The sequence below is a fragment of the Phoca vitulina genome, unplaced genomic scaffold, assembly GCF_004348235.1.
Source record: "Phoca vitulina isolate PV1807 unplaced genomic scaffold, GSC_HSeal_1.0 scaffold83, whole genome shotgun sequence".
In the NCBI taxonomy this organism is placed as follows: domain Eukaryota; kingdom Metazoa; phylum Chordata; class Mammalia; order Carnivora; family Phocidae; genus Phoca; species Phoca vitulina.
In genome coordinates this window covers 3,929,282-3,935,468 of record NW_022589786.1, presented here as the reverse complement: position 1 = coordinate 3,935,468, position 6,187 = coordinate 3,929,282, and positions in this window count along the sequence as shown.

Here is a 6,187-nt window from a genome sequence, read left to right as displayed (position 1 = left end):
GTGAAGAGGTTGGGCCGAAGTCTCTAGGGCCCTAACCTTATTCAGACATACTCTAACACTATCTGCGTGGGTAACTTCAGCCAAAGCAGATTCACCCCTCTGGGGCATGACCCTCCCCTGGGAGGTGTTAAATGGGGTCAACGCCTTCTGCCCTGCTTGCTCAGTAAGCCTTTTAGAGGGCTCTGACAGAGTGTTGGAGCCGAAGGACACTAGAACATGAACTTCAACAAGAACTGAGGAGGTTTTTTTCCTTTCCAATTCATTCTTTCTCTCTCGAGCCATGCCTTGTCGGTGCCTTTTCCTCATATTACTGAACTCTTAAACTTACTAAACCAAGTATTCCATAAGCACATTAGTAAACAACAGGTGTCTATTAAGCACTTACCAGGTGCTATGCACTGTCCCAACTGCTGAGGATTCAGGGACTCAGAGTGAATAAGGAGTGATTCCTGCCCTCAAGAGGCTCACAGTTGGGGAGGGAGGTGACCATAAGCCGGCTGTGCAGGGTGATGGATACTCTCACAGGGGAAAGTGGCAATACAGAGTGAGAAACCGAACTCAGGTCGGTGGCTGCAGGGCTGACTTCCAGGTAGAAGTAACTAGTAATCTGGGAAGGAGTAGGAGGACTCCTTCACGGTGAGTGAGACACAGGAGAGAGTGTTTGGAGCCGGGAGCCGAAGGAACCACTGGCTCAAAGGCTGACTGGCCTCTTCCAGCTTTGATACTCTGTGTTCTTCATGGCTAAAGCAGAGAGCTCAAGGTGAAAAGTGAGGAGAGGTAAGGCTGGAGAGGTAAACAAAGGCAGATGGAGATGGGCTTTGATGACCCTGGACTCTATCCTGAGGACAGCAGACAGAAGCAGCCTCCTTCCCCACATCACTTTGTTTTGTTACTCTTTTATTACTTTTCACAATTTTAAGTGATCTCATTCATTTATTTATCTACCTATCTAAGTAAGGTCTATCCCGTTCTCCCAACTCCAACGTAAACAACATGGGCGGGGACCAGGATTAGGGAGAAGGGATGGGGTGGAGGGGGAGAAGGGAAAGGCAAACATGTTTTAAATACCCATTGTGTGTGCTAAACACAGTGCTAGGCACCTTCTCCGATATTCTTTGAGGAGAGCCCCGTTATTACCCCCATTTTACAAGGGAGGAAACGGAGACTCTGAGGGATGAATTACCTGCCCAAAGTTATTAAATGTGTCTAATGTGGAAATGGATCTTCTCTCCATTATGGAAGAAGGGTGACAGAAGGGGATAGGAGAAGAGAAAGGAAAGAGGAGGAGAGCCATGGCAGGGAGAAAGAAGAAGGGAGTAAGGTGTGGGGGCCCTGGCGCTCTGCCAGGCAAGGGCAATGGGCCCAGAGTTGTCCTTGCATCCCAGAAGGCTGACGGGGGATGTTTATGAGAAATCTCAACATTCAGAAGGAGCATGACCTCCCAGCCTGCCTGTTCCTGCCTCGTGACTGCTCCTGGCTATAAACAGCCTGTTTACTAACTCCAGAAAACTGGCTCCTCTACCACTTAGCTTTATCTCCTGGGATGGACGGGCTTGGAGAGCACGGGGTGCCTGGCCAAGAGTGTCCAGACTGGCAGAAGCGGCTGCTGGAAACTCAATGATCCTTAAAGAGGTGGGTCAAAAGAAGCCACAGAGAGCACACATTCTGTCTACATCCACCCCCTTGCAGAATTGTCCAAGGCTGCATCGTGGGTTAATGGGCCCGAAAAACCCTTGACCCGATGGCTGCCACTTCAAGGGAATTAAAGTTTGACTCATCTCATTATTTTTCCTAATGACCACCATCATTAGAGCACTAATGGTGAAAACAAATGAAATGGTGGTTATAAAGGCACTTGGCAAACTGAACCCCCCTGAGCACTTGAGAATTTATTTCCAGTCCAGTCCCTCATGCCTCTCCAATTACCACTGTCCCTACTTAATCCCTTAGGACAAACTAACACAAGGAGACACACACAAACACACACACACACACACTCACCCACCACATGCTTACCACCACACACCAGGTCTCAGCTGTGAAATGAGGGTCATTATTATTTTTTTAAGATTTTATTTATTTTTGAGAGAGAAATAGAACGAGAACGAGCGGGGGGGGGAGGGGCAGAGGGAGAAGCAGACTCCCCGCTGAGCAGGGAGCCCAATGTGGGACTCAATCCCTGGACTCTGGGATCATGACCTGAGCCGAAGGCAGATGCTGAACCCACTGAGCCACGCAGGCATCCCAGAAATGAGGGTTATAATAGTACCAACTAGGTTGTTGGCAGGATTAAATGAGATACTTGTATGAAGTTTAGCACCATGCATGGCACCTCCATGTGCTCAATCAGTGTTAGCTACATCCATGCCAGGTGTCCCTTGAGAAATTCCATTAAAAACCTCCCATGGCAAGTGACCTGGAACAGGAATATTTTTGAATGGGGGACAAGAGACATGGCAGGTATTTACTGGGTTTTCATAGTCTGAAAGACTGGAATGAGAACACCAAGAACCCTGTGGAATTTCTGGGAAAGGAGGGTATGTCCAAACACAAGAACTGGATGAAATGTCTTAGGACATTTACAAGTCAGAAAGAACAGAAAAACACCAGCTTGTTCCAAGGCAAGTGGTAGGACATGGTGACCTTTCAAGGACACAGGAGCTTGGCTATAATTGAAAGCTGTTGAAAACTAGCTAAGCTCACAGGGCTCATCCTGCTGGTTGTCGCTACAGAGTTGGTGAGTGTAGAGGATCCCCCTCCCCCCGCCCCCTTGCACTTCCAGAAACTTCTCCCAGTGTTCCCATTAATATTGACTTACCTTGAGTCTTGGAATATGTCCCTGTCTCTTCCATTCTCTCTTATTCTCATTGGACCTATAGATTTAATAGTTTGAGAATTTTCATTCACATAATATACGATTACATTCCTCTTGTAAAATCAAAACTTGATAACTAAGGCAAAAATCCCATTCCACCCCTTCTGCTTTCCATTTTTGTCACAACTCTTCTCCTCTAGCATAGTTAGCAGTCTGTTTATCCTTCTGGAATTTTTCTCTGTGCACCCACACCCATCACTTAAAATACGTACGTGACAGCATTTTTTTGTTTGTTTGTTTGGCATTTTTCTCCTTTATTTTTTTCATGGCACATTATTATTGTGCTACAATTTGCCTTCCTCGTCCACTGTGTGTTTTAGAAATCTGTCCATGTGAGCATTTTAAATCTACTGAATTATTAACCCCTACACAATGTGGACATTTTATGGTTTATTTGCTCACTCCTCCCCTCATGCATCCTTTCGCTGTGACAGCCAATGCTGCCTGAACATCCTTCACACATCTTGTCACAGGTGATTTTGTTTCTCTACGACAGAAATCTGGCAGTGGAATTACAAGTTATCAGGGTATGAATGTCCCCTGCTGAATCTTAAGTATAAATTCTCCCTAGCCAGTTCCTGGGGCAATTTCTTGTGATTCCCAGGTACCATATCTAAAGCACAAGCTTCCTACTTCCAGCTCCTCAGTGAGCATCTCCACCCAGAGCTCCCTCAGGCCCCTCAATCTCACATAAGAAAAGTGACGTCATCTCCTTTTCCCTCCCCGCAGCCTCTCCTCTGGAATACACATCCACATTCTCCGTTACCCAAACCTGGAACTTTAATCATAGCTTTCCCTTCTCTCTCCCCAACATCTCATGATATGTCAAATCCTATGGATTTTCCCTACCTAGTCTCCTTGTCCCCTTATGCAATGCAATAACTTCATCTTGATAAAGCACAGGTCATGTCATTCTCTTTGGTTGGTTCCCCCGATTACAAAATCCACTAGGATCTCCTTGGCTTGCTATTCCCAGACTTCTCCAATCTGGTTCAGTCTTCTTCTAGTTTTGATCTCCTCAGATTCCTCTTCTTTCACCCTCCAGGCACATTGATCACCTTGCATTTGCAAACGTACTGGTATTTCTTGACTCCAAGACTTTGTTTCCATGTTTCATCTCCTAAAAGTCTCTTTCTGAGCTCTGCCTGTTGAAGGTCTACCATCCCTATTAGGTCCTATCAACTGACTTGAAGGATGTGGATTCTAGCATTCTTCTACAAGTAGCCAATTTCTTAACTCTCTGACCATTAATTTTCTTTCCTGTAAAAAGGATATAACACCTTCCAGGTCTATGGGGGAACTTTTTTCTTTTTTAAAAAAGATTTTTATTTATTTGAGAGAGACAGAGCACACAAAGCAGGGAGAGGGGCAGAGGGAGAGGGAGAAGAAGACTCTCCACTGAGCAGGGAGCCCAATGATGTGGGGCTTGCTCCCAGGACCCTGAGATCATGACCTGAGCTGAAGGTGACCTGAGACTGAGCCACCCAGGTGCCCCATATGGGGGAATTTCTAATAAATGCATATAAAGCACTTAGCACAGTGCCTCTTAGAGAGTAAAAGCTAAATAAACCTTAGCTCTTACAACTATCAAGTCTCTTTCATAAAGCCATTCCTAGTCTCACTACAAAGTGACTTTCCTGCCTTCCTGGGCTCTCTATTCTGGTGGGCATTTAGTCACTCAGTTATTTATGTATAAATCTGTCCTCACACCTGATAATGACCCTCTGAGGGGCAGGGATCCTCCCATTTATTTCTGCGTAGTGTGCCAGCCCAGTGCCTAGAACTGAACTGAACGTGGGGAGAAAGTTTTAATGCTGTCAACTTCGGAAGCGCAGGGAAATGAAGCAAGCAAGCTGAATGGAATCAGAAGACAGCTTTGAATCCCACCTCAGCACTTACTGTTTGGTGAGAATGACTCTCTTCACACCCAGTTTCCTTACGTAGAAAATGGGGAAAATATTAATATCCACCTCACAAGCTTGGGGTGAGCTTATATATGCCAAAGAACTTTCTAGTTGTTTTTTGCTTTTAGAGCTTAGCTTGTCTTCTCACAGTAGCTTGCTTCCCCCTTGTGGATAAAATTCAAACTGCATATTAAGCTCATAATCTAGAAGCCAGAGGTTATCTCAGCATTGTTTAGATTACTGAAAAACTGAACACAAACCAGGCCTCCAAATAGGCGTTTGGCTAAATATATTGTGGCACATCCATAAAGAGGAATGTTATCAAGCCACTTTAATATAATGAAATAGATGTCGATGGTGTACTGCTAAGTAAAACTCTAGTTAAAAACATATCAACTACGCCCTGTTTTTTGTAAATATCTATACACATATGAAAGAATAACCCATTAAATGTTAATAGTGTTTACACTGGGTGGTGGAATACAGCTGCTTTTCACTTTCTTTACAGTTGTATGTCCGATTTCTCACAATAAGCATGAATTATTGCTATTAGAAAAATATAGCTCCTTTGGGGCGCCTGGGTGGCTCAGTCGGTTAAGCATCTGCTTTCGGCTCAGGTCATGATCCCAGGTCCTGGGATCGAGCCCCGCATCGGGCTCCCTGCTCAGCAGGGAGACTGCTTCTCCCTCTCCTTCTGCCTGCCGCCATGCCTACCTGTGATAGCTCTCTCTCTGTCAAATAAATAAATAAATAAAATCTTAAAAAAAAAAATAAAGAAAAATATAGCTCCTTTAATCGTGGGGGAACCTGTCAGTAAAACCAGATACCTATGAGTTACCTGTTGTGACAAGCCAAGCTGATTTGGGGAGTATTCTGAATCATATTTTTAAAAAAGATTCCATGCTCCAGGACAATGCACACACACCATAAGCTGACGCTAAAGTCACCCCGGGACACGTGGGCCTCCGAGAGTGGCAGCGTCAACAGTCATTTATCTGCTCCTTGGGTCTGCTCCAGGAGCTCAGGGGATAGGAAGAATCTCCTGGGGCAGAGGGTAGGAAAAGTTCCTGGAGGAGATGGCTTAAATAAGTTTAATAGATGTTGGTTCAGTGTTTACTCAGCATTTCTCAAAAGACTCCACACCCAAGGGCCACTTCACGGACATCCAGAGCACATGAAGACTCTACAGTTTAAGTGTTTTAATAATCACGACTTAAAACAAAATTTAAATTATAAAAAAGTAACACTCTCATATCATCGGCAGGAAGGGTGATGATACTGTTTTCAGTCTTTAACCAGGGCCTGTATATCTGGCTCTATGAGGGAAGGTCAGTTTTCTGCTTCCAGTTTTTTTTTCTTTTTCTTTTTATCATATTAGAAAGTCTGAACTTAAAACTGTACATCAGAA